This window comes from Dendrobium catenatum, unplaced genomic scaffold (assembly GCF_001605985.2).
Source record: "Dendrobium catenatum unplaced genomic scaffold, ASM160598v2 fragScaff_scaffold_1116, whole genome shotgun sequence".
Classification (NCBI taxonomy): Eukaryota; Viridiplantae; Streptophyta; class Magnoliopsida; order Asparagales; family Orchidaceae; genus Dendrobium; species Dendrobium catenatum.
The window spans coordinates 476,045-488,163 of NW_021319578.1; positions in this window are offsets into that span (position 1 = coordinate 476,045).

Genomic DNA, 12,119 nt, shown 5'->3' on the forward strand with positions numbered 1-12,119 from the left:
TGACTCTTAATAAGGCACAATAGAGAAAAATGATTCATGTAGCAGATCGCGTGTAGTGTGATGAAGAATCAATTCAATAACAATCATTATAATATTTTATATATATCACAAAAGGTTTTGATTTGCGCACAGCAGCGTCCTTAACAAATTCAATCAGTTTGCCTCCTTCCTAACACCTCCTTCCATGATGAGATATAGAGAAGGGGGGGATGAGGCACGTGAGGGTGGCGTGGATTGCTCAGCACGGGGTTTTATTGTTTATAGTAAGTGGCCAGGTTGGCCATTTTGACCACATCTAAAGCTTATTATAGGCTAGCTTTGGTGATTTAGCACACTATAGACACTGTGATCGATCATGTGTGTGGTAATTTTTAGGATTGCTAGCATTACTATAATGACCCAAAGATTGTCTTCCTCTATATTTTGAGGATATCATATTGTCTATGAGTTTTTTTTTTCTTTTTTTCATTAATATGTATTTTCTATGTTATTATTAAGGTGTGAAATTTTAATTTGGTGGTGTGATCTGTAATGCTTTATGGTGCAAAATGTTGGTCATTAAAAGAGAAGTATAAAATTAAGTTATGTGCAAAGATGAGGATGCTTAGATGGATGTGTGGCTTTGCACTCTGAGACAGCGTGTAATGAGTACATACGTAGAAAGGTTGGAGTAGATCCAATGGCGGATAAGATTAGAGAGAGTCGCATAGATGGTTTGGTCATATAAAATGTCGGCTTTCTTATGACCTGATTAGGAGAGTAGATGTATTATATATGATCTATGTTAAGAAAGGTAGAGATAGACCTAAAAAGACTAGGTTAGAAAGTATTAGAAATAATTTTTTCTTATTAGATTTAAATGAGAATTTGACTGTTAATATGACACAATGGAGGAAAATGATTCATGTAGCAGACAATGGGATAAAAATTTGATATTATTGTTGTTGTTTTTATTATTAAACTATGAAGTCTAATTTTTTTTATATGAAGAAACACATTTTGTAGACTAAATTATGCAATCATAGATTTGTTTTATGTGATATTAGAGCTGTAAACCTTTATAGAAGAAGTTTAGTGAAATCTGTAACAGCAGCAGCAGAATTTAACCATTATGTGTAAAAATTTTTAGTTGTTTTTGTGATTTGAATTAGGTATCACCTAATTCTGAAGAAATATAAATTAACAGGATGAGTGATAAAGATTTGGCAAGAGTTAGTTTGAAAGTTAGCTTGAAATTGATCATTTTTTATTGGGTTTGAAGTTGGTTCAAATTGAAATAAATATGGTTTATTTCTGATTAAGATTGGTGCTCAAACTTATACAATATTATCACTGAATTCAACCTTTGAAGATTCTTAAGTTTTCGTTTGGGACGGCTTTCTTACTGCTTATTAAAGTAATATTTCAGTATTAAAATTTTAAATTTTGAATTAGAAAGTTATTTTAAGTAGTAAGAAAGTCATCCCAAACGAGGCCTAAGATGACATGACTTCTTCATCTCCTATGAATTATATTTTTGTTCTTATAAATATGATATTAAAGGAATAGAAAATTTTTATCAAAGAAATAATTCACAAATATATATGCCTATGAGGATCAACAAGTTTTCTGTAAATATTATGGCTTCGTTTGGAGCAACTTTCTTACTGTTTCTTAAAACAATTTTTAAAAAGCAGTAAAAAAGTCGTCTCAAATGAAGAGTATGTTAGTTTTATTAGGACAAATAATATATAAAAAAATATTTAGTGCTAAAAATAAATCTAATCTACGCTATTAATTTTAAAAATATTTCTCAAAAGTTGAATCCTTGATTTTTAATTCTCAATAAGTCAAAATTTGTCATAATCACCAGATTTCCACAATCCCAATGATTTGACAGTAAATTGATAATACAGTAAGCTAAATTCACTTCACATTTTAACTCCCAGCTCCCATTCAACTGTTCACAGACTCCGAGATTAGAGTCTCCATTACTTAATTCTTGGATTAGTCAGCTCTTAAACTAATTAATTAACAAGTAATTAGGAACATAGCCATACAAGCCGAGGTGATTAAAAAGATAATTAAGAAAATAGCGATCATTGCGGCGACAAATACAGTAGCCATGGCGGATGTTCTGGATGCTTTAGAATGCACATGCTTGTCTGTGTGGCCTTGTGCACATAAATTAATTAGTTTTAACAAAGTTGTTAATTAATGTTAATTAATGATTAAATCTTGGATTAGATCTCCATTTGCGCTGCTTTTGTACCCATCTGGAATCAAAGAAGGCATGCCATGAGATTAATTAATTAATTAATCCTCCATTGTTAAATCTCAGATTTGATGTGTTTTTAGATCAAAGCAGAGAGATGGGGCTCTTTAGGTTGAGAGCTGTCCAGAAATGGTTGGGACAGCAAGTGATTCTCATGATCCAAAGTCATGATTTAACTCTGTTATGTCATAAAAGTTGGTGGCATTTCATATGGATTGATTATTTGCACCTTAATTATAATTAAATTTTCTATTATAATATTATATTAGTTTAATATTTCAAGTCAAAATTACTAATTAACAAGATGTTAATCAATGTAATTATAATAATAATAATGTTTTAATTGTTATCTTGTATGTTGGTCCACAATGTTCTAATTTCAAGTTTAAATGCAAGCCCAAAATAGAGCCCAGAGTCAAGCCCAATTACAAGAATAAGTTAGCACAAGGAGCATGAGATTACATAGAGATTATAATGATAATTATTTTTAAAAAATTAGGATAATGAAGTTTAATATGATATTTTAAATTATCAAGCTTGAGATCACTTAGGCTTAGTTTGGGACAGTTTTTTTATGCTTTACAAAACGGCTTTTTAGTACAAAATTTTTTAGTTTACGAGATGTTTGTACTAAAAAGCTGTTTTAGAAAGCAGCAAAAAAGCTGTCCCAAAGAAGTCTTGACACAATTCATCTGTGAGAAGCTCTGTTAGTAGCCATAAATTTTCTCTTTTATACTGAATTTTGTGACATCAAATCAGTACAAGAAAGCAAAATCAATTTGATAGATATAAAAAAAAATGTCGGAAGTACATTTCATAGAGATATAAGTAATATAGGTTTCGTTTTAGATTGCTTTCTTACTGGTTTAAGAAGCAGTAAGAAACTCGTCCCAAACAAAGCCAAAGCTTTCTAAAGTAGTTTTACAGTACAAAAATTTTCAGTTAAAATTTCTTGATAGTAAAAAAATGTTTTAAAAAGCAGAAAGAAAGTCATCCAAATGAAGCCTGAATGAGGCATACAATTGATCAAGAACACGATTGAGTAGTTCACTATCATTTCTCTTTTGCTAATTACGACGCAAATTCGATGTGCTGTATTTACTGCAGAGTTAACCATTTTTAATCCTTAGAACTGTTTAATAATCCAAACAATTAACTAATTAAGCATCACATTAAACGGAAAATTACATTTTTGAAAAAAAAAAAAAAAAGATCACTATTTGCATTATGATTGCTGATTGCTGGCTACTTGCAAAGCAACAAAGCTAAACACATGGACAATTTCCTTATTGGCCACCACCATCTCGTCGTTATCGCTAATTGTCTTATGCTATGTTCATGATTCCTATCATCTTCTTGAGATGGTACATTTTATAAGTTAATGGCTATATAAATATATTATGAAACTTCTCATATACATTTCCTTCTCATTACAATTTTTATTAAAATAAATTTTTATGATATTGGATTTATTTTCATTGAGCTTGATGATAATCAATGATTTTGCTTTGAGATTGGTGTAATGTGAAATTTTCATGTACAATATTAGGTTTTGTTTGAGATAGCTTTTGACCATTGTTTTTTTGTTGCTTTCAAAAATTTTTTTGCTGGAAAAATTAGGGGTGTCAATTTCGGGTCACGGGTCGGGTTCGAGTCGAACCCGAAACTAACCCGGCACTGTTCCGATCAACCCGAACCCGACCCATTTTTAAAAACGGGTCAGTTTCCTGGACCCGAACCTGACCCGCTTCGGGTCCGGGTCAACCCGACCCGAATGACCCGTTTTCAATAAAAAATTGCTAATTTTCGGGTCAAAACGGGTCAATCTACTCTTTTCGGGTCAAAATCAGATCAATCTCGGGTTGCCGGATCAAAATCTGGTTTTCGGGTCAATTTCGGGTCAAAGGGTTAACCCGACCCGATTTTTGAAACGGGTCGAAATGTTGAACCCGAACCCGACCCGTTTCGGGTTCGGTTGACCCTAACCCGAAATTTTCGGGTCAGATTCAAGTCGGGTTTTCGGGTTGTGTCAAATATTGACACCCCTCGGAAAAATGTTGTAGAAAGTAATAAGAAAACTACCACAAATGAAACACGTAGTCATAGAGTTTATATCGGGTTTTCTTTTTATGATTGTTAATTAAAATTTATATTTTACTCTTTTCAAAAGGATATTTAACCGTTTCAAAATTTATCTTCGTTATGGTTTCGTTTGGAACAGCTTTCTTACTGCTTCAATAAATAGTTTTTTATAATAAAAATTTTAATTTTTGTATGAAAAAATTGTTTTAAGAAGCAGTGTGAAAGTTGTCCCAAACGAAACTTAATTTTTGAAAAATTCTCTCCCTATGTTTCACAGAAAAAAAAACTAGAATTTTTTAATAAAAATAATTTTTGGGATTATTAAATTTGTTTAAAAATAGAATTTATACTAAATTCATTTTAAATAAAAACAAATTCAATAATGAATATGAGACTCCCACCTCGGAATTTCCCTCCTTTGTGGCTAAGGTGGAAAAATACAAATTTGCCTCCATTTTGCATATAGCGCTAAGTTTCCCTCCTCTTGAAATTTTGGGGATAAAGTTAGCCTTATCAATGTAATGTGTAAAGCTTCCAAAGTTAGCAATTATTATAATTTAAAATCATATATTGTCCACTCAAATCATTATCATTTGAAAGGCCTATTGAATTAATGAAGACTAAAGTCAAAACCAAAGATATATTTTTTATCTAAAATATTAAAAAAAAAAGAATTATAATTTTAATTAAGATTTTATTTAGGACAAGTTTCTTATTGTTTGTTAAAACATTTTTAATAAAAAAAATTGAATCAGGAATTTTTGTACTAAAAAATTGTTTTAAAAAACAGTAAGAAAGCTGTCCCAAATGAATCCTAAATTAAATTAATCCTATTTAAGTTTATTTATATTACCTTAGATAAAAATAAATAGGATTTTAAATGAGGAAAACACAAATTTACATTTTTTTTAGAAAACAAAAAAAATTATAATTATATTTTTATAGAACTTTGATGATCTTATTTGGAGTAAATATGTAGAATAAATATTGAGAAGATATCAAAATAATATTTGAATTTATTAAATCATTGTTGTTTATAGATCATTGTGATGCCTTCTAATAATTTTCTTTCATATAAAACTACAAAGTATATAATAGTTATTATTTAACACCTCACCCCAACATATGGCATAGGGTCATTGTCTTACATATGTCTTAAGCATGTTGGAGGCTCTTGTATTAAACATAAATTTTGTCATAAAAATATTACCTCTATTCTAGGAGAGGGCTCCTTGTGTAATTAATAAAAATTGTTAGAGGAAATTTAAGCGGTATGAGACTTTATATTAGGTTGGGGTGTCAAAATCGAGTTTTGGGTCAGGTTTGAGTCGAACTCGGAATTGACATGGATTGACCCTAACCCAACTAGACACGGACCTGACCCGTCGGGTTATCGGGTTACCGGGGCAACCTAAACCCGACCCATTTTTTCAAACGGGTCGAATCCGGTAACTCTAAGCCAACCCATTTGAGAAATGGATTGACCATAACATGAAATTTTCGGATCAGGTTAAACTCGGGTTTTTGGGTCGTGTGAAATATTGACATCCCTAATATTAGATATGCATCTAATTGGTGAAAAACAATATGTTAATATCAATTTGTTGGCCCTTATTTATAAGCGTAAGTTTTTACCATAAAGAAGTTATTTAACTGCCGATGCATGTGACCTAATTTTGATTCTTTTGCTTAAAATTCTAATAAGGGATATCACAAATGATATATATCTTGACTGAGTTAATCTGGTACATGCACATTCACATCACGATCTCACTCATTTCCTGCCTTTACTACTACTCCCACTTGCCACTATCCGTCAGTCACCTACCGCTGCCCACTGCCACTGTCGTTTCCCCCATCCAACCACTCCCTTTGCCGCTCGCCGCTCGCCGCTCATTGCTCCTAACACCGTCTGCCATTGTCCGTCATACTTCAATGCTTTGAGAAGGTATGTGCTACATTCATAATAAAAATTAGAAGAAGAATATTTTGAGATAATACTTATCCAAATTAATTAAAGACTATATTGAAAGGATATATACTGGTGGAGGAAGCAACCAAGAAAGAAAACTCATTCCACCCAATTTGACATCACGTTAGCAGCCAACACAAAAGATTAAGAAGAATCAAAGCAAAAAAAAGAGAGCCAAAGGAATCCAATGAGGCTTTCTAATATTTTCTTCTCTTTGTGGGATCATGTGCTTGTGTTGTGTTCCTAAGCTCTATGTGGCCTCCATCTCTATATTCCCTTTTTATATAACCATTATAAACAATTTATAATTGAAGACTACTATAAGTTTGGAAATTTGTATGAGTTGTGTTATGGTGTCTGCTTATGTAAGGGATTATTATATGTTGTTGTTGTTGTAGATCAACTAAATTGTTCCTTATTTTTTTCTTCCTTCCTTCTAAATAATATTATTATTTTGTAGACATGATGTAAGAACATAATTTTAGTGAGTAGTAAGTGTTGTTAAATTGATTGTATTTATTGTATAATGTAAGTCAAAATTTTGAATTAACCAATGATTAAATTTCAAAAATGATATGATTTGACATTAAAGGCTTTCTAATTTTTTTGTGGAAAACCGAGAAGAAGAAAAACTCATGAGGCCTTGTCCAATTAAAATAATTTAACTAATATATGTCAGAGGTTACTAATGATCCTCTTCGGCTTAAGTTGAAAATGCTTTGATGCAATGTAGTAGATATGAACTATTTAGGATGGATTTGATTATAGAAGTTAAAATAATCTTAAACCACTGGAGTTTGACTTCATGTGACTACTTGTAGTCTATTCAGTTATTCTCATTTAAGGGGAGAAGACTAAAAATCAAGAAGTCATGTATAATCTTGATGTTAACAACATGAATTGAAGTTAGTGTCGATATTATGCATCAATTTTATAGGCGATGGTATGTATCAATTGTCGTAACTAAACACAATAGGACATGTTCTATTGTGTTGAACTATGATAGACAAATCTCAAGATCCAGTTTTAGAATATTTTAGATTTTTTTTCCAATATTTATTTTAAATAAACAACATATAATAGATCTACTAAAACATTCAGAGTACTGAAAATAAACTCATCCAAAAAACCTTTTTTATTTCATCAAAATATATATACATGATCTACACTGCAGTACATGATTACATAACAATGAACAGAAAAAAACATCTAAAAACTAGTCATTGCCGTGTAAAAATTAAAGTAGAAAAATACCTATAAACACTGACCAAATCCTAAAACTGCTAATCAACTGGCTCCTTCCCGTTTCCAGATCTTAAAAATGAAAGCAAAACCACATTTAGCTCAAACAGTTCAGCAGGCCACAAACATCGATCTAAATTTTTAAATACTTTTTTATTAAATATTTAAAAATAGTTAAATACATTATATTAAATCACTGTGTAGTAATAATATCATAGTAGTTATTCAAAGATTCTAGTAATAGTATTGAGCAGTTTAATAAATTGAAATTCATATCAAAGAATAAAATATAACAATTTTTTCAGCATGTGAATAATGCAGTTATATTTATAGTTTTTTAGTGGATTCTAAAAAATTTAGCCAAAATCTCAAAACACATCATTCATGGCTTATGTAGATTCATTTGATCATAGACAATTTCTTTCAGCATTTAATTGCTTTAATGACGTTACAATTTAGTAATCTTAGGCTCCTGAATTCCTCTCGTTCAAGATTCACAAATCATTTTGTCCTTCAATTTATATCATAAACTTATTAAATTACACTTCAAGTTCATGAGTTGGGCTTATTTAGAGTCAGTTAATTAGGATCCCTTTTAGTGTCGTTGGTTCATATCATCTAGATATTCAATTCGATTACAAGCTCATTGAAATCAAAGTATGAATAATTCTAAATTTAATTTAAATATTTTTAATTTAAAAATTGCATCAAAATTCATACTTGTTCTGTTGAATTTTCTAATGCACAAAGAAAATATTAAAACCCATTAAAAATAATTAAGGAGATTGGTACATTTCCCTTTACTACAAAATGTCATTGCAAAAACAAAGAATATGTAAATTAATAGATTTACCCATATCCTATATCTCAAGCATATATGGCATCCAACTAAAGATAGAGCATCTATACCAAGCTATTAAATGATCATATTCAAAATATTTATCAACATTTTTCACAATAAGATCAACCAATCATGACTCATTATAAATCTAACCACATCAACACTAATAGCTAATAGTGGGCCTTTCTTGCCCATCAGATCTCACACAACATCCTATTAAGAATTACTTAATAGCAAAAATAATATAATTTACATTTAATTTTTCTCACCAACCCTAAAATTTAGAGCATAAATATTTATAATCACATAGAATCATCTAAACCCTAAATCTCTTTGTTTGAGACAACTTTTTAATGCTTCTTAAAGCACATTTCTAGTACAAAATTTTTATTTTTTTTACTAAAAACTGCTTTAAGAAGCAGCAAGAAAGTAGTCCCAAACAAAGCCTAAATCACTTTGCTAGTGAAAAAGGCTCTATCATAGATTTATTGTCCCAATAGCCTCACCACTTATTTCAAAAGAATTTGGCCCACCTCCCCCTCAATTATCATCATGATAATGATATTTAATATTTATCTTAGGGATGCTTTAGAAATATATTTTTATGTGATATGCATACAAGTCAAGGTCTCTAAATAAAAATATATTGTATTAAATAATTATATTCATTACTAGTCATATATTTGTATTAAATAAATATCATTATAAGAATATTTTTAAATTATATAAATATCATAATAAATAGAAAAAAAGATGAAAATATGATGTGTGATACTGAAAAAGTTTAATGCAAATGGTTGGGGATCTTAATTGTAATTTATGGTAAATATTATGGAATACCTTACTACCTTCTATGGTACAAAGCTTGCTGCACATTGATTCATGTTATTAAAATATTTTAGTATAGTTCTTAGAGCTTTATTGTACTTTAAATTAGTACTAAAAAAGATTTTAAATTTATATAAATGTTTTTCATTAGCATTATTATGTTTTGATTTTGCTAGTTTACCCATGTGATGGGCATGTGACTAAAGTTTGAAGAGTAGGTTTTATTTTTTATTTTTCTTTTTTTTGTTAGCAAAATAGTCCTCTATTTTTTTTTTTTTTAATTTTACTTTTTTTTTTCTCAAGTGGTTGAGGTTTGGGCTTTGCTCAATGCCCTTGTGAATTTTTTGTCATCATCAGTACCGATTGAATCCTTAATAGTAAGTGAACATAAATAAGAACCATAAAAATATGAACGATAATGAATGAGAGTAGTAGAAAATTGAGGTCGATGATATACTAAGAAGAATTAATTAATTATAAGCATTAATAAGCTAAAGGTTCTTTCAATTTGATACATCGATTTTATGAGCTTTTAGATCTATACTTCTTAGTGATCTCTTGGGCCCTTTTTACAAGCTCTCAAGAAAAACTTCAGAGAGGAGATATGATATAGGAAAGATGATGAAGATATTTGTTATTTTGTCTAAGTTAGTCTCAACAAATAGGAGCCTTTTTATCTAGCTAGCTCGCATCATTATACCTCCCAATCGAGCCATTCACCATCATAACCTTTTTAAGCTCACATTTTACAAAATCGACTCATAAGCAATATTGGGTTTAGGTTTATCCAAGACCTCTAGTCCGTTCAACAAGCGAGTTTTCATAAGCCCAATTATTTGGTCATTACATATTTCTCCCTTGAAAAAACACTCTTGGAGGACATCCTAGTCTCTTATGTTCATTACAGTTATGCATGAAAAATTTTGATCCAAATATATCTTATATATGTTATACTTGTAAAGGAAGAACGCACCACTATTGCATCCACTCATTCTGAGCAGCAACGAACCCCTGCTCCTGCAACTGATACCGCCGAATGGCCTCTGGCATCAGCCAGCCTTATGTAACTATCAAAGGGAAAACTAGTCATTTTCTTACTTTCTCTTATGTTCAACATGTCTATATAATTATTTGAATTGCTACAGTAAAGGTTATCGTTGAGAGTTCATTTGTTTGCTTTGATCATCTTCCTTAACGTAACTCTCTAATGAAGATCCTAATGGATCATAGCTTTCGGTTTATCATGGTATCAGAGCTGCTCGCCTAGCGGCAACCTTTTTTCTCCAGCTCTGCTCCGGTATGGGTGACTCGACGGCGCCCTCTGCTCCTTCTACTTCCCCGGCTGTCATTCACGAGAACCAGTCAAATGCCGAGGTCATCATTCCACCAACCCTTAAATTCTTGCTCTCTAATATCAAGAATGTGATCAACATTCATCTTCTGCCGGATAATTATCTGACTTGGCGTTCAGTCATTCAAAAACTATTTGCTGCCAACAGTTTTTCAGGATATCTCAATGGCACCCAGCCCTCTCCTCCCAAACATCTGTTAACTGCCACTGGACAACTCGTCCTAAATCAACAGTTCTCTTCTTGGTCACTAGTAGACCAAAATCTGTCTGTCGCTCTGTTCTCAACCATCTCAGCCTCCATACTCCCCTATGTCCTGAACTTAGACACCACTGCCTCTATTTGGAAGACACTCGAGCAACGTTTCTATTCCACCAATAGATCCCGAGTGATACAATTAAAAAATGAGCTGCATTCACTCTCTATGCACAATAAAACCATGACAGAGTATTTAGCCTCTGTCAAAGTGCTCGTGGATAACATTAATGCTGCCGGCGGTTCTGTTGACAGTGAAGACGTGCTACACTATATATTAAATGGTTTACCACCCAACTATCAGTCGTTTAAAACTTTCGTTCGATCATCCCTTCAACCAATCAGCTTGGACAACCTCTATTCTCTGCTTCGCAGCGAAGAGGTCCACCAAACGACTGATGCAGCTTGTCATTTGCATCGACGGCAGCCTCCTCCGATTCAACACTTGCTTTGTTTACAAACCGCGGACACAGTCGAGGACGTTTCAATTCCTCCAGAGGGCATGGTCGTAACTCCGGTTTCAATCGTTCTCCACGCACACCCCACTTCGATGGACAGTGCCAAATCTGTGGTAAAACCGGACACTCAGCTGTTACTTGCTGGCACAGAGGAATTTTTCAGTACAACTCCCCTATTTCCTCCATTGATGTAGCTCTGTTGGAAAACAATTTGAATTCGGATACTACCTCGTGGTACCTGGACAGCGGTGCTACCGCTCATCTTTCTCCATAATTACTACCTTTTCAACAACCATATACTGGTAAAGATCACGTGCTGGTTGGAAATGGCAACTCTGTTCCCATTTAACATCTCGGTCACTGCTTACTCCCTACTCCTACACGTAAGCTCCTACTTAAACCACTTCTTCATGTTCCTAATCTCACTCATAAACTTCTTTCCATTTCCAAACTTATCAACGATAACCAATGTTCTATCACTTTTGATCAATTCGGCTTTCATTTAAAGGATCCAAAGACCAACAAAACGCTTCTCAAAGGTCCATGTCGTAATGGACTCTATCCTGTTCCAGTCAACCCCACCACTACTTCCGTCACCGCCAATGTTGCCACTGTTCAATCCTACTCAACCATGAACATATGACATCGCTGGTTGGGCCATCCCCACTCTAAAGTTCTGCAACATCTGTCAAAACAGCTCTCTCCATTAGGTCGTTCCGTTCTTAGTTTGTCTTGTAATTCCTGTGAGCTTGCAAAAAGCCACAGGCAACCGTTTTTCTATTCAACGCATGTAACTAATACACGTCTAGAGATTTTACATATGGATGTTTGGGGACCT